General features: G+C 32.2%; 1 long non-coding RNA gene across 1 annotated transcript in view; it reads right to left on the bottom strand.

The window, feature by feature from the left end:
• Positions 1-24,232, bottom strand: part of LOC119085743 — a 63,249-nt gene extending 39,017 nt beyond the window's left edge. Inside the window, exons 1-2 of the long non-coding RNA XR_005089342.1 lie at positions 23,989-24,232; positions 16,631-16,678 (exon numbers count right to left, since the gene is read on the bottom strand). This is a non-coding gene — a long non-coding RNA (uncharacterized LOC119085743). The remainder of the gene's footprint in view (positions 1-16,630; positions 16,679-23,988) is intronic.
• Positions 24,233-24,433: the final 201 nt, after the last annotated feature.

Below are 24,433 nucleotides of genomic sequence, written 5' to 3'. Positions count from 1 at the left end.
ACTCAGTTTCGTCCAGCTGAATGATCGTGACAAGAATTTTGTCACTTTACTTAGCAGTACACCCACGATTAGTTGCGTAAACTTTTATTAAAAAATTCCCATGAATTAGTGAATAGGAAAAACCAATCGTTTGAAGATATTGCAATAAAAAATGTTAAAAATTGAATATTATAATGAGAATACGAAATATATTCTTCAAATTCCTAATATTAACCAAAACATACTATTATTTGAGATATATCTTCGAGAAAATGTAGGATACATCACATTCCATTCTAATAAATTAGTCAACACTCGTCAAAAAACTTCAACCACTTTAATCACTTAAGAATTGGGCACAAAAAAATATTATCAAAAAATGCTTGGAGATTTTTTTTTCGTTTGATCTGTGACCTGGCTATGATATGAAAATCAAAATTGTTTTTTATAGTATAAGAATCTACACCATAATTGAAAATGACTGCTCCGTTTCAATTAACTGAAATGGAACATAACTGTGGCGATACAAAATTTGAAAATAAAACAGTTACATAACTAGGAAGTCCAATTCTCAAGGTCATAGATAAATTTACTTTCTTTCATTCGATTTCAAGGTTAAAAATGCAAGTAAATTACATGTCATAAAGCGTGATAAAAAAGGGTTAAACATAATTGCAGTCTTTGTTGATGTCATTTGACCCGAAATTTTATGATCTTTGAGTGAGTAGTTTTTGTGAAATTTGTGCCGTAAATATTATAATCACTTTTTTTTAAACGAAATCGTTTTCGTGTGTTACCAAAAAAGAAATAAACAAATAGGTTTATTGACAAAACAAGTTGGATAAGGCATTTGGAATTCGTCATGATACCGTCGAAGCGAAATTATAATTTTTCATTTAGAAAAAATAAACGAAAATGTGAAAGACCTACCTAATACATACATCACTGATAGTATGTGTATATATAATGGATATTCAATCTAAGTGGAATAAGTGGTTGATATAGAGCGTCGATTAATAATACAGTAAATTAGTTCATTCATTTGTTTTGTCCAACCAATAATCATTCATGTGGGTCTTTTACATTCCAAACAGTTTTCTGTTCGTTGTTATATTTGCTTTGCCGATGAATTTCACATAATGTTACGCGATGGCGCCTTTTCCATATTTTTTGTTTTTTGTTTATTTGAACAACAACTCTGATAACGCGATTTCTGTTCGTGGGCAAAGCAATTTAAAAATGCATTTTACAAGTCAACATTTTTCTTACTTATTCCTGCAGCAATGTGATTTCGTGCCATTAGCTGACATGAAAAAATATATACTTTTTGTATCAAAACAACGCACTTCAAGCATGAGTGGCACTTTCAATAGGGTACTGATTCTAGGTTCTTTACACAACTGTAAAACACTGTAAAAACATTTTCATGTAAAATAGAGTACTTTCTGCAGCTGACCACTATGATCTTTTTTGCTTGAAGTGTGTTGAACAAAGCGATGGAGTTCTCTGAATCCGTACCGTTTACAAATTTACATGATTGTAAATCCTACACACAGCAAATTGAATGGATGTGTTCTCCACTTTAAATATTTTTCATCTTTAAATGAAATTTACTTTCATTGATGGTTGATAGATAAATTGAGTTTTTAATCAACCACACATCTTAATAAAGACCTTGGAATATATTTAGACATTACTTTGTATACATATTTGATTGAAGATTGAAAATGAGATACAAAGTTTGATTTTTGGAATGCTTTAATGACGTTACGATGTATTTATGCATACCGTCGATGGGTGCACCGAATAGTTGAAATGTATTTCGGTGCACAAAAGAATATATTACTGTGAATGAATTACATTTCTTGTGCATTTATCGCTTCGCCAACACTGTTCTCTGTTCTTCTTATGATAGTTTGCCGGTTCTTTTGACGAAGCAACCAACAATAATACGACAAAAAAAAACAATTTACTGAACTAATTTAATTCAACACATTTTTGGTCATTCTAATTCTGACAAAGCCAAAAAAAGAAGTTTACAAAATTTCTTGAATTTTTTAGAATTACCATTTCTAAAAATAAGCCCTGGCTTCAGGCTACAGGAAGATCAATTAATCTTTTTATGGTTTTTATGCTCCACAACTCTATTTGTTCCACATTGTTTAAAATGTTTTAAATTAGCAAATAGAACTGGTTCGCTTAAGTATGGTTTCCAATCAACAAAAAGTACTCCGTGAGAGAGCCGTGAGAGAACGATGTGTCAAGTAAACAAAGCAAAAATTAAAAAAAAAATGAATTTCGTCTCTCACACGGAGTACTTTTTCGGTAAGTGAAAATTAAGCATTAAACGATGAAATTAAAGTAGAAAGAATAGAGCGAATGGAACAAATAAAAAGTAAACTCTTAAAATGGGTTCAGTTTAACCATTTAGACATTTAAGCGGGCACCAAGTCGTTTTTGGAGTTGGTTGTTTCATATCTTTCAAAGGGGTTGTGAATATAAAAAAAATTTCGTCATATTTTTGGACAGCGTTAAACATAACATTTTTCGCTCGCAATGGTTCAAATTTGTCACGCAAACGATTCACTCAATAGAAATTTCAACGAAGTGGAAAAACGGAGAAGCGCGCTGCGATGCTCAATTAATGCGGTGTATAAAATATTGTTCAATTGTTGGACGTGCAACAATGGTGCGATAGTTTCTAGTTGTGATTGTTCGTTTAATACGCTTTGTTATTGATTTAATTGTACAAATTAAGTACTTCACTTTTAATTGTGTATATCGTAGACAAAGTACTTTCGCATACGATGAATAAAATTTAATCTTTGAACATACAATAGGAATTCTAATTTCAGAAGTGTACATCAGTTTCCTAATAACACATTATTACTAAGTGCAACGTTTACCATAACCATACAAAATAAGTAATGACCAAACACAAATCACAAAGCTGAAAATGTCTTAGGAGCACTATATACCCTTCGTATCTGTGTTATTTATCACAATTTACGTCCGATATAGAGCTGTAATATCTTGAAACAATAAAAATGCCATACAGAAATGCTTGTAACACGTAACCGAAACGAAGAAATCGAAATGTTCATTCCATAAATTGAAGGAAAAACGAGACCTTGATTTTGTACTGTGGATGAATATAACATGTGTGCCGTCCAATTTTTTTTTTTTTTTTTGACACGAAACAATATGGAAGTTTGTGCAAAGAAAATATGAGTTCAGTCGATTGAATAGCATTCCAATGTTTTAGATTCGGTGATTTTATCATATATTGAAATTAAAATTGTTGGCCTCTTTGGCATCTCAGTCGAAATAACCTCATCAACCTCATCGTCTTCGCTTTGTACAAACGGAGCTCTTACCAATTGAAATATTTGAAATAGTTTTGAGCCACTTTATCTATACTAATTTTCATGTATTGAACTTATTCTCAAATTATTCTGTGAAAAAGCATAAAAGAATTCTCAAACGACTGACGGATGACCACTTTTCAAATATTAAATTCTGCCTAAAACAGTTATGCATACCATGGCCAAAATACGACAGATATAACAGTATTCTATATAGCCACGTTAAGGCAGTGATGAACAGTTTTCATATGCATGTGTCAGCGCTTTACATTTTTGTAGAATCTGTTTTTTACCGTCGGTCACGTAAGCTCAAATGAATTGATTTCTTTTTATTTTCAAATTGATCTTAATTGAATGAGTTACAATCGCTTCCTGCATATCCATAGCGCGCAAGGCATTCCAAACCTACATCAATATTACGAGCCGAAAAACATTGAAATTTTTATGTGAACATAATTTGAATGCCGAAAGCAGTCGCATCGGTGTTTATTGACTTAAATGTTTTTTTTGTGAATTATATACGCCCGGTAGTCATTGATTTAAAGTTGATCATTGATCGAACATACGAATATTTTGCATCGTTTTTTAGAAGATGGGGCAACGTATAATATCTGTCTGTTATGTGGCACACAGATGTTTCCGGAAAATTCCACATTCATAATAAGTAGTCAAACTTTCGTAACATACATTGTGTTACATTTGATCTCGTACTTGAAATTCAAAGCAAATATTTAATCAAATATTAAATCTTAATTTAGCAATTTTTTTTATAAAGTGTGATTGTGTAAGAAAAGCGTATCATTCATGCAAGACGAGTAATGATAAAATGAAAATTCTCAAGAGTGTTTCTGAAAATTTTCATATGAAATATGTTCACATATACGTATATCGGGATACATGGTATGGCAGTTTATTTCGCCGGCTGTGTATGCGTTTGTATAATAAGCATAGTTCGTATAAGAATTGCTTATACGTGTCACAAGTTGTCGATGTATGCATGAAAATAGTCCGAACCACGCCTAGTGACAAATACAAATGAACATTCCAAAATACTAACATTGAATGAAGGTATTTTGGCGTTGGTATTGATGCATAGCATGGGCACATGTACTACTACACTGAATAATATTGAACAAAAAAACGTATCATTCAACCATTCTCTGTACAGTTTATGGCTGACTCGGCTACACTATTGCCATCTTTTGGATATCGTAGAAAGCAGAATTTTGTATTTTGTGTGCTACAAAGTCCAAAAGAGAAAATCGAAATGGAATGATAAATATTGGCATATGGAATGTAGGTGTGTGTTGACACGAAAATGTTTTATCTAAATTGTAAAAATAATTCAATCTTAGGTATACCCACATGATTCTTGCTATTGATAGTTTGGTTGTGGCTGACAAATATTGTTGCAAGAAAATATGGTATTCGATAATCGAGAACAGTTAAAGCGAATGCATTTTGTAAATTGAAAAATGTTAGACGTTCGTTTGATAAAATTTTATCGAATTGGAATTTAAATTATTGACTTTTGTTTCTTGTAGAGAAATGAGAAATAGTTTTCCAATTGGATTATAACGTTTATGTGTAGTATATGTGTGTAGTACACACTGTGTACACAATATTTGTCATGTATTTCCTTAGGCACAAAATGAAACTCCATTGTTAGGTTGGGCAAATTCGTTAATTCAAAATGGACATTAACTTTCTTCGATTTTTCTGGAAAGTTTAACTGCGAATGATTGTCAATTGCATCTCAAATCAAGTATCAATTCAACGGAAAGAGAATTTTAAAAGCAGCCATAGTCCCGTATTTCGGAATTTTATTTATAAAAAAAGCTGCTCGAAATTTCAAAAATTCGACTATGATAAGCCAAATCAAGTGCCCAGAAAACTAGTGAAATTCAAAATATTAAAAATTTCTGATCCTTTTCTCGAACCCAATATTTCGGATCAAAAATGCTTAAATATGGGTACGAGCCAATTCTCTAAAGTCTTTTCAGGACAATTTACGAGAGGCACTCCGACAGTTTGAGGAATCGGGTATTTCTCGTGGAAGAAATCCTTTGGAATGATTGTATTCATAAACTAAATGATTTTCTGAAGTCAGTCGCTTCAACAGAATCTAAAACTTTATTAGTCTAGTGACACTCAACGAAGGTCCTCAAGAGTGGACTTTACATTTTCAAGCACTTATATTTTACCAAGGTCACAATCTTTTCCACCTTCTGAGATCTTCCACCAGCAACCAGGTGCAACCGAGACTATCTGAGGTCTGTTTTGAGGTCTACTGGCAAAGACCTTTCAAACCATGTAAATATCCATCACAGACAACATTTTTCCGATTTTGATAGGTGGATTTTCAAAAGAATCGCTTTGTTCGTTCACAAATTTGTAATTAAGACGTAGGGGATAATGCTCGAGCAGGCACTTTAGGCACGCCGGAAAGTGCTAAGGGAGTCGAGGAATACCGCCACCAATTGCGCAATATTGTCTTTCAAAGTTTACGAACTTTTCCAATATTTTCGACTTTTAAAGGGAAACGTATAGCCACCAAGTGTATATGAGAATGAAAGAGATCACGGTTCTGGACTATTCAGGCCAAAGGTGTATTAGGTATATACTAACAACTAATAGACGTAGGTCCGTTTTCAAATAAAAAGATCTCTTACAACAATTAAGTCCATTCGTCATCATAACAATAAGTGGAAGAAAAATTATTTTAGTTTTCTTTCTGTGATATAATCGGACTTCGCACTATTAACAGCACTCAGTACAAAAAAACCGTACATGTCTATGACAGGGCAGTCGTCACACGAGAGGAGTGTGATCGTATATCGCATGTTGAATGTATATTTGTATGTGATGCTGAATGTTTTTCTAAACGAGACGATGATTTTGCATCTTATAAAACTACATTCATCTATTCAGACAATATGCGAAGGTCGAACACAACAATAATTGCATTTAATGAGCATCACAAATATAATAATAATTAACAGGGAAAACCTTCTAGGAAAAACACAGCTCATCGCCATTCACGGTAAATAGAATTTTCAGAACGAAATAACTATAACGTAATTACAAAACAAATCATAAAGAAAAAACCATTAACCAAGATCAACGTCAACTCAAATTAAACGATCTTTACTTGAAGCTAACTACATCAAAGGATATATTCAAAATGATAACTGAAATAGTATGTTGTGTTACAAGTATTGTAATGTTGATTTTTTCAGCACTAGACCCAAGTTTTCCTTACGAGCGGAGCGAGTAAGGAAAATTGGGTCGTGTGCTGAAAAAATCTCATTACAATACGTGTAACACATCATGCTTTGTGCCAACCGAGAATTGAAATAGACAAATGCACAAAAAATCAGAATTTTCATTGTAAACAATCACTCTTCGAATTTGATCGATCACGTTGCTTTGCATTTTTTTAAAACGAATGCTGTAATAACTCATACGAATTTCATTTCAACACTGGTTTGAGTGTTGTAATAAGCCATGAAAACGGGTGTTGTAATTTTGGACATTTCAATCTAGTTATCGATATTGAAATCCGTCGTATTTCAATTCTCGGTGGCACAAAATCTTTTGTGCCACCGAGAATTGAAATACGACTCTTTTCAGCACTCATTTTAGTGTTGTAAATTGACTTATTTCAGCACCTGTTTGATGTGATATTACAACACTCAAAGCAGTGTTGATATGGAATTTGTATGAGTTGTTACAGCATTCGTTTGAGAAAATGCAAAGCAATGTGATCGATCAAATTTGAAGAGTGATTGTTTACAATGAAAATTATGATTTTTTGTGCTCTTGTCTATTTCAATTCTCGGTTGGCACAAAGCATGATGTATTGTAATGAGATTTTTTCAGCACACGACCCAGCACACATCGTGTCATTTACTATACGTTTTAAATGTACATAGTGTACGGATAAGTAAACCATTGGTCTTATCGTGTTTTTGAGCGATTGAACACAAAGCACAAAACTTTTTTGATTTTTGAGTGGACCACTCATTCCATTGATGATTGAGTTGAGGCAATTTCACTTGTTGCAGACTTGGCAGATGGAGACAGGCAATGACATTTAAATGTTTATTTAAGAATAAATGCAACTTAATTGATGATTCGTCTGTTTGACTGACTTTCGACGAGACACAAGCAAAAATTTTAAAAATAAAAATAAAAATTTTACACTGGATTTGAACCGGGCTCCACTTACTTGCCAGGCATAGACTTACTAGCTGAACTACTAACGGGCTGCTGAGAAGAGTGAATGTAATTTGAAACAGCTTATAATGGACGTTTGAAAAGCAAAGTGAACCATTGATTGGACCAGTGCAGTGACATGGTTGGGTTTTTAAGTGTCAGTTTCTAATTATCAAAATGTTTGTCGATTTTTTTAAATTTTAATAAAGTTTTCTCAAACATGTAATTACCGATCGAGGTCGGCCAAATCTATAAAAAGGCACGTTTATATTGATAACTGACACGACACTATGAATCGTTGATTGGCAGTCTTCCGCCAGAAAATAGGTTTGCTTAACAAATCTAAGCATTGGCTAGCCCCATCAAAATTAACTTGTTTGAGGATATACAGTGTCGTAGGAGTCTGACGTGTCAAATATAGAAATCACAACGGTCACCTGATAAGTACGGATTAATCCTACAGCAGTATACGGATCAAGTGTACATCGATGTACGGATAAAACTCCTAAAAAAAAGATCAGACCAATAGTTTACTCATCCGTAAATTGGACATTTAAAATGTACTTTCTGCGAGTTACTCGTTAAAATCGGGCGATTTTAATGTACATCCAAAATCTCATTTTTTTGGGTGTGATGAACGTCAGAAAACTGAGAAAATTGTAATAGTTATTTACGTCTCAAGGACCGTTCACTTTCGCGTGACGTATAAAGTTTTTCATGCTTGTTATGGGAACTGAAAGTAAAAAATGACAATTTTGAGGGGCAAAAGTGACGATCAAATATGTTGAAAAAGTTATTGTTGCATTTTTTTAGTATTTCAAATTGACGTCAAGATATATCAGTTTGCACTTGCCACAAATCTGCAGAATAACCTGTGCATATCTATACTACTGCGGCTACGATTATTGGAAGAGTAATCGATATTGTACTACGTTACGACTGTTACTAAGAACTGCGTTGTCATCATTGAATGAATGTTTAATATTGAGAAATACTTTACTGAATTTCCCCAAATTTCACCAAAAAATTGTCAATTCTTAATATTAGGCCCTACATTGCATATTTCGGCCGATTATTGATAGACTTCGTTGTCAATTAATTATTTGCGTCAAAAACAACCGCGACAAATAATAATTGAGACTGTGATGTGCGCAGAAAAAATACCTCATGTCACGCGTTTATATTCATTAAGTCTTTGAGCGAAATTCTAGTGAATAGTTTTTTCAACATTGCAAATAATTAATTTGGCAGCTTGTAGAAATTTTGATAGAGTGCAATATTTTCGATGCCAAAATTTTCTTATTTTAGAGCTGTGTGCTCTGACGGATGACATTTCTGTTTTATTCCACATTTTTAAACGGAGTACAGTTGCTGTTTAAATAATTGACACAAATTTCTAATGTCAATAGGTTCATTTAATTATGGTAAAGGTGTGGTGTGTTCGACCTGTATCTACTTCTGATGTAAAAAAATTGTCTACATAATTTATGGACGACCCCTAAACATATTCTGTTTCTTTGCCATGTAAATATTTAATTTTATTGAACATATATATACACACATTTAACATTATTTACCTGGGGACCAAAGTGTGTACTCAGTATTTACATGCCTTTTTGCCTTGGCGAAGTCGGTATTATGGTCTCCATACTCTGGTTTATACCAAATTTATTTCGAAAATATAAATGGAAAATATTTAATTAATTCGACAAACAAACAATTGTCTGTCTTCTAACAAGACTGAGTAGAACATGGATATGTATAAAAGTGGACGTAGAATACAGAGAGGGCTACTGACTCTTGTATCTAGGACGTTGTTAGGTACATTGTATCTAATGTTAAGTGATCGATTTCGGGAAAAGCTTCGAATAAATACATTTCAGAGCCATTCCTGCTTTCGATTCGAAGAAATTTTTTTCCGGCAAATAAACATCGCAAAATATATTGACCAATTGAAAAGTTAAATTTAAAAATTCTGTTTAGTTAATTGACGATCGATTTATGCTGACAGTCTCATGGCAAACGGCAAATCCAATTTTTTCTAATTTATTTTATTTCGATGCCAATTAATGAATTCCAAAAATATTTTTCGTTTTCTAAATGTTTGCCAATTAAAATTGAAACCATAATTCAATTTTCCGACTATATAATACTGTCGTCGTGACCAACAACGTGATACATTTATTTATACTTAATTTTTCTATATCAATACACTTGATTCTGCTCACGTTTTAAATATACACTTTTCGGGTGGGTGTTTTCAGTTCTGAAATTTCGTTGCATTAAATTTATTCGTTCTGTTCAATTATTTTCTGGTTTTTATTGTTGGTTTTTCTCTTTAATATAAAATTAACTCCGTTTTATACGTCTAATCTTCTTTAAATACCATTTCTGTAGCCGAATAGCTGACTCAAACAATTGTGTGTTTTTGATTAACGTAAAAAAAAACACACGAAATAGGTGCTCGACAGAAATTTGATATGAAAAGTTCTTTCTAACCTTCCTGCTCAATTTACTTTTAGATAATATCGTATAGATATATAGCGGTACACTCTGTCGTATACGAGCGTACATTATGTATGTAAACCTAAGTTTAAACAATCTTAGGAGAAAAAGGGTGGCAATCCTTTTGTGTGTGTATATATGTTTTAGTCAATTGCGTAAGCATTGATGCTCTGTGCTCTGTTAAACATATAAGGTTTGGTTTTTGCAGAATGTAATATTCCAACCCTTTCAGAAGTTGCTGTGTCTTATACAAATCTATGTACATGATCTGCATAAACAAAACATAAGCTCAACGAGTTCAGAAAAACGTGGTGAATGCAGGAAAATCTATTCAATAAATGTCTTTTTCGTGTTACACCAGATAATGTTATAATGACAGTACTGAGTGAGCAAATGTCATTCTTTTATCCATTAGTTGCAGAGACGTTTGAAGTGGAAACATTTATTATAAATAAAATTTGGACGAAAAACATAAAATTTTTACACCCTTTCACTAAAATGCAATTTGAGCATAGTATACATCCACGACAAAATTTAAACTCACCTGTTGATCATTTACCCTCAAATTCGTGTATTTCTGTATTACACCCACCCTCCAAACTTCAATAAATGTGATCTCCAGTAATATTTTCGAAAGACTATGTTTAAGCTCTTACCAGTTTATTTAAAATTTATTTTTCTTTTGATTAGAGTGGATTTGTTTAAAAAAAACTGGGGCGTCATCTGTTTTATAATCAGGACTTATAAAGACGTCAAATTAAATTTTTGGTTCTACTAAATTACTACCGGTTGCACAGTCATTTATATACAATTTTGTTTTGTCAATTATTCGATAATATCAGAACTTTAAACCACCTGAACATCGTATCTGTTATCGACTACAAAGACTAAATTAAGAGATTAGCAGTGGCTAGTGTTGTCTTTTATCTTAAAATAAATGTTAAAACTGATGAAGTAAAAGCTTTTGTATGAAACATCTTTGAAACAAACGAACTAGCAGATTTCGCATCTCATTGTCTTGGCAACTTACTACATAGAATATGACTGAACTCAGTGAAACACTTGTGGATCTTTGAACCAATTGTTGCCAAAGTTTTCTTACATACGATAATACGTTTGATACGAGTGACTCAAACTTTGAAAGGTAGGTGTTTCGACCTAAGTTGGTTCTCGTTCAAGAATGATACTCAATTTTGATTTTAATTCTTACATTTAATTAAGTCATTGACGTGGTGCTAATGTACCTTTTCACAGTACTCATCAAAGTGATGGTATTTTTTATAAAACCCACAGGTCATTTGAATTGAGGCATTCTTTTGAATTTCGACTGACCGGAATCGGCACTATTTATTAAGGGACCTTCATATATATGCCTAGGCCCCAAAACCAGTACCAGATATTTTTGATCTTCCAAACCTGGCTGTTCACCGATGTTACATCGACTTTGAGAAATTTTCCGCAACTCATATTTTCGCCCGTTTATCATCAAATTTTATGAAGTTTATGTTTGCCCCAGGAGTATTCGACATCAGCTTTACAACGAACCCATTCACGCCCGTGTCCTCGCCAGCTTACGGAAATGAAATCCGGACTACAAAACCCCATTCTACGACTTTTGGCCACTAACCAGCCAGGTTTGGAAGATCAAAAATATCTGAGACTGGTTTTGGGGCCTAGGCACCAAGGCCGAACTAGGCATACATAAAAAAGTCCCGGAATAAATAGCGCCGATTTCGGTCAGTCGAAATTCAAAAGAATCCCTCATTACGATTAGTGGGTAAAACTTTACGATTCTATAGTCTGTGATAGAAATGAATGAAAAAAAAAGATTTAAATTCTCGTAATACAAACTTTGCACCCTTAAGAAATAGCAACCGTTCGCAGATTCTTTCCCATCATCGCCACAGAATGTAATTTATAAACACTGAAATTGCGAACAAAGTTACTCTTTGCTATATGAAAAATCCAAAGGTAAAAGCCATAAAAAAGATAAAGTCTCCTAATAACTCAAGCTCGGAGCTCGAATGAAACATAAAGTGCAAATACTCTAAACGAAATTGAATTCGAATCGACCAACACAAAACAACAGCCAACAACAAATATAATCTCTGAAATATGTATCACTGTGTGTTTGATTTTGTATAGCAAATACGACACAATATCACAAAATGTATGGTCTCGGTTTTTGTTTTTCTTCATCTTGTTCTCCTTATTCCTATATATGATGGGAAACGAAATGAAAAACACTTTTCTTTTATTTTCGTTTCGGAAAAAGTCTTAATTGAAGGTGTGATCTGGATGGGTTGTGTACAAATAAATGTTGTACACAAGCAAATATTATATTCAGCACTAAGATGCGTTTCAATCTATTTTCATCGCTAGATTTACCAATATTATTGGTCATACATAATACATTTGCTGGAACACCGACCAAAAAACATCGAAACATTATTCGTAATGAGTGTAATAACACAAAATATATTAGGTATGACCCATTTATGTATATCTCAAGAAAACAATATTTGTGAATTACTTCGAGTCGTGCAAGCACGTTCACGTATTATTTTCTTTATTTATAAAAGTAAATTGTAGGGTGGATTGAATACAATCTCTAAAACTCCGTATAGATGAGGGGATATGAATGAATGTGGTGTGTATCACAACAAAATGTATACGAAGAAAGGTAAAATAAATACAGAATGCAATGGAAATGGTATAACGGCAAAAACACAGTCCTACTGCTATATAAATACATCCATATACATATATATATATATAATTCAATAGCATCAAGAACTACCCTTTTTGAGGAGGGGTGAAATGAAAGCAGGCAGACATATTTGTTATTGAAAATATAAATATATCTTGTGAGCGACATGTTCCGATGGGACGAACTGAGGCATAAATCCTTGTTAATAAGCATCATTTTTTGTCATTGTTTCAATGGTATATATGGTAGAAATAAGGTGAAATTTCTGGTTGTGTACATTTTGGCATATAGACACCCTTCAATTAGACATTGCTTTTGTGGGATATTCTTTCTGCTTTAAAAGGAAAAAAAATAGAACATTTGATGGTCTAGAAAAACATATATATCTATCCACCGATGGGTGGACGTATGTAATTCTTGTTAAGTGCAATTTTCCGGTTTTTATGAGTTTATTTGTGCTGCAATGTGACTTGCAAAAACTTTTGTCGTCATATTCTGTTCATTGTCTTATTTTCTGTGGCAGTAATAATGGTATGATGTCTCGTTCTTGGTATATTTTTTTTACGACAATAAATGCTGTTACCATTTTTTAAATTACAAATTCGAAACAATTAAAGTCAGGTTTTTTTACATGATATAGTGATTGATAATTGGATTAATCACTCTTACGGTTAGCTTCTTGCGAGATAAGTCATAAAAATGTAATTTGAGAGGGAAAACCCAACAAACGTTCGTTAATATTGCATCAAAAAGTAGATTTGATCTGAATGATATCGAAATATTAGTAAACAATTTTCATATTTGAATTCAAAACAACATTCGTTTTACTGCAAAAGCAATCGTGTGACTTTTGGTAAGAGAATTTATTATACGAAAAACAAACTGATTGAACTAACAGTACTGTGTGTTCAATCGTGTTATAGTCGAAAATAAATAAATAAAAATGAGAAACGTATTTCATCAGTTATTCACTTGGCATAATTCTAAAATTACAGAGCTGACTTGAGTCTTGAAGATTTAAATATTCAACAACACAAACCGACAAATTCGTCTCGTTTGCTTGTCTCGCAAATTTTAAAAGTTATTTTGGATAGCCAATTTGCAATCAAACGGAACATGAGTCCAACTCTCTAGATTGACGATACATTTTCGGTGCATCGTTTTAGAATGAGAAAAATGTCAAAGAAGGCAAAAAAAACTCGAAGCATTTCGTTAGAACTTAGATCGTTGAGCCACATTTAATCTAAAACTGGCATGACTGTGTGAATGTCTTTGCCAAAATAGATAAAAGATAATATTTTGTTTAACCGCGTCGTCAACAATTTTGATAATTCAAGAAATTTTGTTGAAGGGGTTGTAACTATTTCGATGTAGCAAATGTTTTGCGAGACTGTGATTAAAAGGTATATGAAAGCGAACGACTGAAGAAGTTCGAGGTTTTCATTTACAATTTTCCTTTTATCGGGAGAGGGATCACTGCATCAGTTCTCTTTTCTTAATTCTACATGATAAAATACTGTTCCCCAGTTTTCGAAAAATCTCGCTGCCACAAAACCGGTGTCAACAGAAAATTAATCACATTTTTACTCGACGGATTTTACCTCAGATCTCCAGACTAGTAATGTTTTTCAATCAGTATTATATCAGCTTGGCGATAAATGTTTCAAAAAATGTTTTTTGTAGTTTCATCATGTCCAAGAATCTATTACCAAGCTGATATGTAGCCAATTTCAAAACTGATTATTGTTCCAGAGTCCTGAGGTCATGTGCTATATGATGGCATTTTATTTGCCAAAATCTGTCGAGTAAAAAATTAATTATTTTTCTGTTAACACCCAGATTGTTGCATCGACATCTTTCGAAAAAAGGCGAACCGTCCTCTATCAGTTAGAAATGAGAAAAGAGAATAATATAAGATTATGCATCTCTACCCAAAATTGCTATCGAGACGTGTGGGTCTCTTGCTGGTCTAGCCGAAGGCGAGAACCGTGATGATCACACGTCAAGATAACAATTTTGGCAAGAGGTGCATACACTTTTTTATATACCGAGATAAGCAAAAATGCTCTAGAGGGATAACATGCTGTTACTGCTGCTCCTCTCCGTTTCTCGGCATTCTGTCTTTTCGTATGCTATTTCAAATGGCAAACGAGAGTAACCAGAGAAGAAGAGCTTACATACGAAAATGTGGCTTTTTCGTGTGATCCATTCAGCATGAAAATATTAACGGAAAGGGCATGATCTAGCCCATGATAATCCGTGCGTTCTACAACTACAATTTTTTAAAGTCTATAAAGGAAACGCTAGGTGATAACAAGAATAGAGCTTGTAATATATATTATGTACCTGTTGCCAAGATTGTTATTTTGACGTGTAGGACATTATTGCCAGAGCCGAAGGCGTGGGCAGTAATGCCTACACGTCAAAATAACAGTCTGTCAATAGGTGCATACTATATTTTATCTGTCGAGAACAGATATATCGAGATAAGTAAAAACTCCCTAGGGAGATAAGCTCGAGATTATCGTTCTAGATAGATAAAAATAATTAATCTGTTACTTTGATTGACCTGAGTTTTTCAGCAATAGATTAGCGCAAAATCTTCTACTTCATTAGTTTTAACATGCAAGCATGTTTTAATGTAGCAATACATTTGCAAACAAATGTTTGAAAAACGATTGCAAGTGATCTCAGTGTGAAAAAGTTCATTACTATACCAGTGAAGTAATTTGATGTCTCGTATCTGATAGCCCTCGGATACTTTTACTCATCGTGATACGAGATATCAAATTATTTCACATGTAAACATAACGTTTTAGTAAAGTAAATACTTTTTCACACTAGACATCAATTGCAATCGTTTTGATTGCCATAGTATGCCTGAGTCGAAAAATTTAATAACTTTCAAAGTGATTTCGACGATTCTAGTCGAAACTAAAGCCAACTAAAGCTAATAAAGCCCTCACCAGTTCCTTGTAAGCCCCACAATTACAATAAAATAAAAAGAAGAAACTCCGGAACTTGTACAATACGATTACGGGTATTACGTGAGTCGATGCAGGCAACTTCCTCGTATTTACCGTTACCATCTTCTCCTTTATCTATGCTTCTTATATGTGAGGTCTAATTTGGTTTCATATAATGTATTGACGTGCATCAGGCAGATGAAATGTAATTTCGACAAAATATTTTCTATAAAAAATTCAGCGTGCATAGATGAGATGAGAACACCATGTGTATCAAATATCGAAAGATAACATTGATGAAAGATATTTATGTATATAATACATACAGCTATGTTGGCGGAACGTTATTGTGTAGCAGCCGAGAAAAAAAGAACAGTTTTTGAATTTTTTATGAAAGAATTTTCAAACAGAAAATCCATCAAAAACATTTTTTAAAATGTTTGAGACACGAATTTTTCAAATATAATATTAGCATAGAGTACATTTATTTTGGTTAGGTATATAAAAATTTAAAGGCATAACCTGTCGTGCACGTATGCTTTTGACATGTCCTCAATATGTCTATTTAGCATATACTGAATTTAAAATATTCTTCTGCCATTTTCTCTTTTTTTTATCAAATAACTTTCAAATGATGTAACCACATGTTTCATTCACTTATTTTTGTATGCAAATTACAACGAAATGCGATTGGTATTACTCTCATTGGTACTATAAAATCATATAGATATATGTATTCCATATCAATATTGAACGTGGTGTGCTCGTGTGTGGTCTTCCACGCAAAAAAAGAAACATGTAGCACTACGATCGCGTTTCGTATTCGAATTATATGTAAAACATTTTGTCCTAACCTAAATTTGTAATTAATTTGAAATTAAACTTACGATTGTCGTGTTTAGCATCATCCGTCCGATTAACGTTTAAATACATATCTGGAAAAAGAAAGTTAATTTTAGTCAAAGAACCGAAATAGAAATGAATTCTTAAAGTTGAATTGTTTGTCTTTCATTTTATATTTTTAATCCCGTTTGAAGTTCGGTACGACTGTATCGTGATAATGGCGGAATCGTGTTGATGGATTTGGTTTAGCATATATATAATAAGAGAAGAGATGTAATAAGACAAGTTGCAGAGTTTAACACTGCTTGAGTATTCACCTATATAACACAGCATGTGTGTGTTGTATATCTACTGCTGAGTGTAATTCAAATTTATGTGTTTACATTTTGCACGAATTCAGAAGCGTTGTTAAACAATCTTATCCAGTCAAAGAGCAAAATTAGCTTTTACGTCTCTTTATGCCATGGATAGAATACAACTCGTGGAGCATTTACGTTTATTCTGTCATTGTAAATTGATAAAAGATCATAATAAATGATAGCCGACCATCATTTGAACACAACACCCGTTTTAATGGCTATTAACGAAACAAAATTTAATGAAGCAATCACATTCAGTTGATAATTTTGCTGGTGTTCAGATTGGAAGTCAATTTATATTTGTACGATACGCAGGAGATATTATTTATTCAGTAGGTCCTTGATCTCTTTTCGTCTGTGTCTCGTTAAAAGAATCAAAGAAATAGGTAGAAGGTCAAGGTTTTGGACCTGATATTTCTTCAATTTTTGCATTCTGTCTTTTCCTAAGATTATTTTAAAATCGAATGTTGATCATGGCAAAGAGTGGAATTGGATAATCCAATTTGGATTAAAGAAAATTTTAAATTATTTGTCGCCTAGTACCAGACCACTACTAATTAAAAAGAATTACCCGTTTGTCCCGGGCAACGACCGCTCATAGGTGGATCCGTGTATCACTAATAAATCAGTGCATTTTTCAGTACTAACAGCAAATGACAAAATAATTGACTGTCTTGGTTAGAAAATGAAGAACCTTGTAACTAAAACAGCAAATCGTTTTTATTCGCGTTCCGTTTTATGTTACCACTCAACCGCTCCTTTCTATTTATTGCAAAAAAGAGCGAAAAACGGAAAAATAATTGAATCAATCCTCAACATTATGCTAAGATTCAATCCACATTATACGACGATTAAAACTTTTGATATTCTCAATTTAACTTGAAAATTACAGTTTTACGTAATCATAATTATATGACTTTAGTTGACGGTAATGACGCTAAGTCTTAATTGTTTTTCATTTTAATATAGACTTAACGTCATTATATGGCCATGTTCACTTGTACAAGTTAATAGTTTATTATATCCATTTTAAAACAAAATCCAAAAGTGTTTGCCATTGTGCCATCAGCGATGACTTCTATCACCGAAACATGTACGTACATACATGTTGTATATAATAATAACATGTTGTTTATATTTTAATTAACTTGTGTGTACGGCTCCATACAATAAGGGATTATTATTATTCATTAAAATATTTCATTTTACTCTATGCCTTGCATAACATGGTGAATTCATAATATATGTCTTATAGACGTATGCTTATATTCGGTGAAAATTGTTTTATGCAAAAAGGGTTAAATACTATATGTTTAATATTACATCACCTCCATGGTATGGTCGTATATGTCAATGTAAATGGTATTAGTAGAAAACACATTTAATATTTAAATATATATTCAAAATTATAATATTATTCAGAATTTGCATATACACAAGTTTTACGTAAACCTATTAGATATAACCATATCAGCCATAAAGTTATTTAAATTTTGCAAAATTATATTGTGTCTATTGTAGTAAATAAATTTCAATTGGATCATTAGTTTAAACATCAGTTGCGTTTTATACTGATGATCTCTATGAAAATTGTAAAATAGTTTGCTTATATTTTGTGTCGATTAGTGAATATTATTACTTCTTTCATACACATAAATATTATAGGATGATTCAGACATCTTTTTCGTATTTGCTTCAACCGTGCTATTATAGCAATCGTGCGTTATATTTGTTAGGTTTATGGCTATGGTTAGTGCCGACAAAAAGACACATTTATTTTGCGACTTATTTTAATCTGAAGAGTACATTCAAATCGAAAAACATCATATTTTCCTGTGGCTACCAATGTCTAATGTTTCTTGCATCATCATGCATGCGAACTATCGATTTGTTGGTATTTAAAGGGAATATACACTCAATAGGAAAAAGAAATTCGATTTTATGGCTGGAATATTGACTACACCGAATGCATCAACTATTTAATTGCTTCTGTCATTGACATAAAATTAACGGTGTGAACATATAATTGGCTGCTAAGACTAGCATACGAATCGGCTATTAGGCATTGAAGAAATTTTTATGTGTAGTACATCGCACATCAAACAAAAAAGTTTTAATTTATGATTTTTGCATCGTATAAATAGCAAAAGTGTTTTGTTTGCGATGTCTGCCAAAAGACCTAAATTCGTTTTCTCAGCGGACCTATTTACGAATATTAACGTGTGAAATGAACAAAAATTCAGATTTTTTTTTTACTCTAAAATAAAATTGGAAAAGTTTTTGAGTTTATTTGATATTTCTTGATTACTCGTGTCGCGACCTGACATAAAAAAATTTAAGTGAAAATGCTGCAACTATTTCAGATTTTTTAAAACAATTCTTTAAACTCTGCAAATTAATCTAAGCTACTGTAAGAAACAGTAGGATTAACCCAAAACTTATGTGAATTCATTGAATTTGAATATTTACTGCTCATTTAGTGAGCTTCTAAGTCTGTTCCAAGTCTGTAGCCAAATGGTTGCTCCATATTTCAATGAATTTACATGCACATTGAATGTCGATTGAAATGGATTTCTATTACTGAGCTAAATATCTAGCATTCCATTCATATCTTGAGTAAGTAAAGTGCTGAAGAAAACTAAATTAAACCAAATCAATTCTCAACATTTTAAAACAGACTCTCGCCGACAAACGATTTCAAAAATATTTCGACCTTCTACAAGTTGGAAACGTGAAAAAATGGTGAATTATAAGATAAATGAAATGTATAAGTTTAATACTGCCCTACAACGCATAAGAAACTTGCATCTCTTTTGTACTAGACCTCAACACAATTAGAATATTAAACAGAATCAATCAAATTTTCGTAACTCATAGAAACAAAAAATCAATTTTTACATTAGAAGTGATTGATTGGTCGATAGATTGATTGATTGAAATTTATTTTTACTTTTGTAAATATTTTGCCATTTTGCGTCATAAACATGAATATTGTGAGAATAAGACATGTATACATACAGCCCAAGACGAGGAAATATCGTTTAAGGGCAATAACTTTATAAAAGTAAGAAAATCTTCTCTTTCACATAAATCATTTTAATATTGACACAAACGTAGCACATTTTTTTTATTTACTGATCTCTCTCATCCCAGCTAATAATCCAACTTATAATTTACTTTTCTCGGTACACAGTGTTGCAGTGTTACTGGTAATGTAAATTTCGAAAATATTTTATTTATGTTGATACAATGAGCTAGTATATATATAAACCATTAATAAATATTTAGATAGGAGCGAAAATACAACTCAATTGATGATTTCATGTTTACATTTTTAAATACGTGAACAAAAAATTTAATAACTTTCCTAGTCGCAAGTCTATACAGTTGTTTATGTTATTTTTAATTTACATTTCCTTTTCACGAAATGTATTTTTAACTTACAATAGCAAATGTATAGCATTCACCAGTGATTTGAAGTTGAACGATACGGGAAGTAAAATTGATACTGAGACTGTTAATTGTTACTGTTTCGTCCCACTTACCAGCCCAAGGCTATACTACTTCGTAACCGACTATATTGATTGAAATCGATTTTTTTTTTCTCGATAACAGATATCGATTGTCTCGATATACAAAATCAATTCCAATAAAATTCATGAGTTTTGTTACAATGTTTGCATTTGTAATTTATTTATTTATCGATCGCCAAGCGTTGCACGATAAGAAAGTTAATTTTTTCTTTTATGTTTGTCCATTTTTTTGAAGATAGATCGGTTTTGTCCGACAAAAGAATCGTATGAAAACAAAATATGGCAAGTATGGCACATGTATCGCCACATTATTTATAGTGTTGTTGTGTCTGTAACAACGAATTATACTATCCACAATTAGCACCTAGCTTAATGTAATTTTTTTTTAAAGAAAAGTAATTCAACGGAATATTTTATTCGTTCGGTGTCGTCATCGCATAAGTTAAATGTTTAATTTTTGTTGTATATGTTGGTGGTATATGAAATCTGTCTGACAACATACACACACTCGTTCTATGAAAACGTTTAAATTAAAAGAAAATAACTCAGTCTTGCAGATTTCGCAACGTGTTCTGCCTACAGCAGGCATATCTACGGTCATATGACAAACTCAATACTACTTTCGTTTAATTGACTTTACTAAGTAATGTTGATGGCAAAGGGTATATCAGAATTAGCGTCGTCATTTTGTCATACTCAATCTAATTAATGCCAACGAATATGCAAATTGTTTTCAATTAAATTTACATACAAATTATTTTCAGAAAACAAATTATTTTAGCATTGACTTATTATAGTCGCATCAATCACAACGAATTTTTTTTGTTCGATTAGTTCGACGACGACACAGACTGTAGCGAGTTAAACAAAAAAAAATTGAAGACGAATCAATCGACCGATGAACCCTATTTTAATTAATAATTCTTTTTGGGTTTGTTTTTCGGAGACGCTATGAAACATTATACAAATATTCGCCACGACTTATTTCACCTTATTTACATATCGACGGTAAATAGGGACATAATTGCAGTCATTCATATATGATGGCTACAGCGCCATTAATTGGATGTGACCGTTTATTTACTGAAAAATGTTTTAATCTTTGTTTTAATGTTCGAAAGGGAGAAAACAAATTGCATGTAAATTATCGTTATGTAGACTGTAGCGATTGAATAACGTTTTTATTGAAGAAATAACTGTCACTGCATGTAATTATTGAATGGGAGTACAGAGCAAAATAACGGTTTTTAATATTTATAGCTACAGAGTTACAGCTATATTGTGTCATTGGACGACAATAAACGATGAGAACGATTTTTGATGGTGTTTATGTGAACCTTTTTCAAAAATATGGACCCACTCCCAGCACACTTACAACCTATTTACCCATATAGTTATGCCAAGGATATGTACATACGAAATGACAAAAAATCAGTTCAAATTCCTATTTACGATTAGTTTAACATCGCATATACTCTTGCTGAACTTTCAAAAACGTAAACTTCCCAAAATAACTTTCCGCCTAAAAATGAGTAACGGTAACGGTCCTATTGTTGAAAACAAATTTCAACGTCTTCCAAAAATGATACCATAAATCCTCTCAGCCAAAAAAAATGCGAGCCATTCAAAATGCTGCAACAATTTTTTTATTTAAATTTTCTAAAATTAAACAGAAGCGACACAAAAACTTTTTTTTTTCGGCTGATGGCAAAATCAATGTATAAAAAATTTGAAAATATTTTGGTCAATATGAAAAGGGTTCAATTTGTTTATTGCTGGTTATAAAGGACGTTATGTAAAAGAAGAAGGAAAAAAATGGTGCACAAAGAATGTCCTACATAAAATGTGTGTTTTTTTCTAAATTTGTATAGAAAATAAAGTAGGATGCGCTGTTACTGTGTGTGCTGTAAGAATTTCATGCGTATATGTTTGTCATTAACATATAGTTCATGTTTGCGCAACGAGTTGAATTTCATGCAATTGTAAGGGAATTTATATTTTGGGTAAATTTGAATTTAAATTGTACTCTTGCATGGCATTTGCTCATATACTTTGAATTTTCTTTTATGAAACTAGGAATATTGTAATGACAGAGTTGATTATGAAAGAATTTCAAGTAAAAATCGCACTGGCAACGTAATTCACATTCTCTATACATAAAAATTACTCTGATTTACGAGTATGTGAGACTGTAAACCTTATCTGAATAGGAAATTAATTTAGTTAACAATTCTGGCAAAAAATATTGTAATACCAATTGACTAAGCCTCTATTATCCACAGAAACGAACGAAGAACCTACTGGTAATTTCGAATGTGAGCGTTAAAACGAATGAAGCACAAGATTTTTATATCATTGCTTTGAACAATTGAAGTGCACCTAATGTTTATTCTGCTTACTGTTTATAAAGACATACCACAGATTACAGACATGTGACGTAGCTAACGAGAGAGTTTCATACATAAAAATATTTGAAACGCCATCACGTGAGCTATTTTACACATTACAATCACGTGAATTTCCCCATATATATAGCTTAGGGAGATTGCAATTTTCACTTATAGGCCTAAATTGACGTATAAATGGGAAATTATAAGTTGACTATCCATATACTATGTATGGAGATGCCACTTATAATTTTCAAGTTCCAAGAGAAACCCTTAACTATAAGTGAAAATCACAATCTCCCTATTATGTATGTATGTACGTAAAACTTTCATAAAGGACATGCTGACGAATAACGTCTTTCATTATTTGATTGACTCCTTTTTCAAAGTATCGTCAGGTGTAGGTGATATCAATGTGCACGTCGAAATTGATATAAATAATGAGAATGAATTTGTTTAATTAAGATACAATCTCAGTCTTGCGTTGACAGTCATGAAGCTGAACGATTTTTTTTCTTAGCATAAGAAACTTCTCCCATTAATATATGCTAAATAGTTTCCAATTTTATTTTTGATTAAAAAAAGAGAGTGACAAAGGTCCCGGGGTGAGAACCCGGCTGTGTCTAATCGTTTGCTTGTTTTTTTTTTCTTTAAATCTAATCAACATTTCTGTATAATTTTGCTCGGAGAACTGACATAAAATGAAGGAAAGGAAAAAAAATCGGTCACAGTTCAACTTGCTATTGGAATAAGCAAGAAAAACAAAATGATAATATCTCCAACCGTCAGAAGATGCAGTCAACTCAAACACTCTTAGATAATATTGATTAATTTCATACGCCAACACTCACAAACGAAAATCACTCCCAATATCCAACATTTTGTGTAAATATTTTGAAGCATCAGCCATTGCCATTGCGCAAACACCGAAACTTTTATTTGGATGTATGGTACGAAAACAAGTCAGTTTCGAATATATTTTAATTTTATTCACATAATATATGTTTATCAAGATAGAAACTTTCAAGAGTATATTTATGAAGAATTCTTTCTTGTTTTTTCTCGTCTTCTTTTAAAAATAAAATTTACCATATGAATTGACTAATTTTAAAAGATATCTCACCAATATATAATGAGTACGGGTTTGGATTTTTGAATGTTGTTGGTCTGCTGGTTTTATTTTTGCTATCTCTGCACTCTTGGTCGGTAAAACATGGAAACAGCACAAACATCTTTATTATTATATGCACACAAATATATCACCACAGTCTTCATTTTTTCTTATTCTTCGTTTTGATGATAGTTCATCACGAACAATAATTTCTTGTTACGGATAGAAATACGAATCTATCCAATCGAACAGTTATTTGACGAATGAAATTTAAGCAAATGAAATTTATCAAATGCATCCAATGCTATTTATATAAATTTTAATCGATTTTTCCTTATCAATACCAATAGAGCGATAAAGTCAAATGAATAAAAAATAAAATCAACAACAACACCCGAACATTACTAAAACTTTATCGAGTACAATATATATATATATATATATACCAATTGAAGTG

The sequence above is a fragment of the Bradysia coprophila genome, chromosome X (genome assembly GCF_014529535.1).
Source record: "Bradysia coprophila strain Holo2 chromosome X, BU_Bcop_v1, whole genome shotgun sequence".
NCBI lineage: Eukaryota > Metazoa > Arthropoda > Insecta > Diptera > Sciaridae > Bradysia > Bradysia coprophila.
The sequence above is the reverse complement of the archived record's forward strand: the minus strand, read 5'-3'. Positions and strand labels throughout refer to the sequence as shown.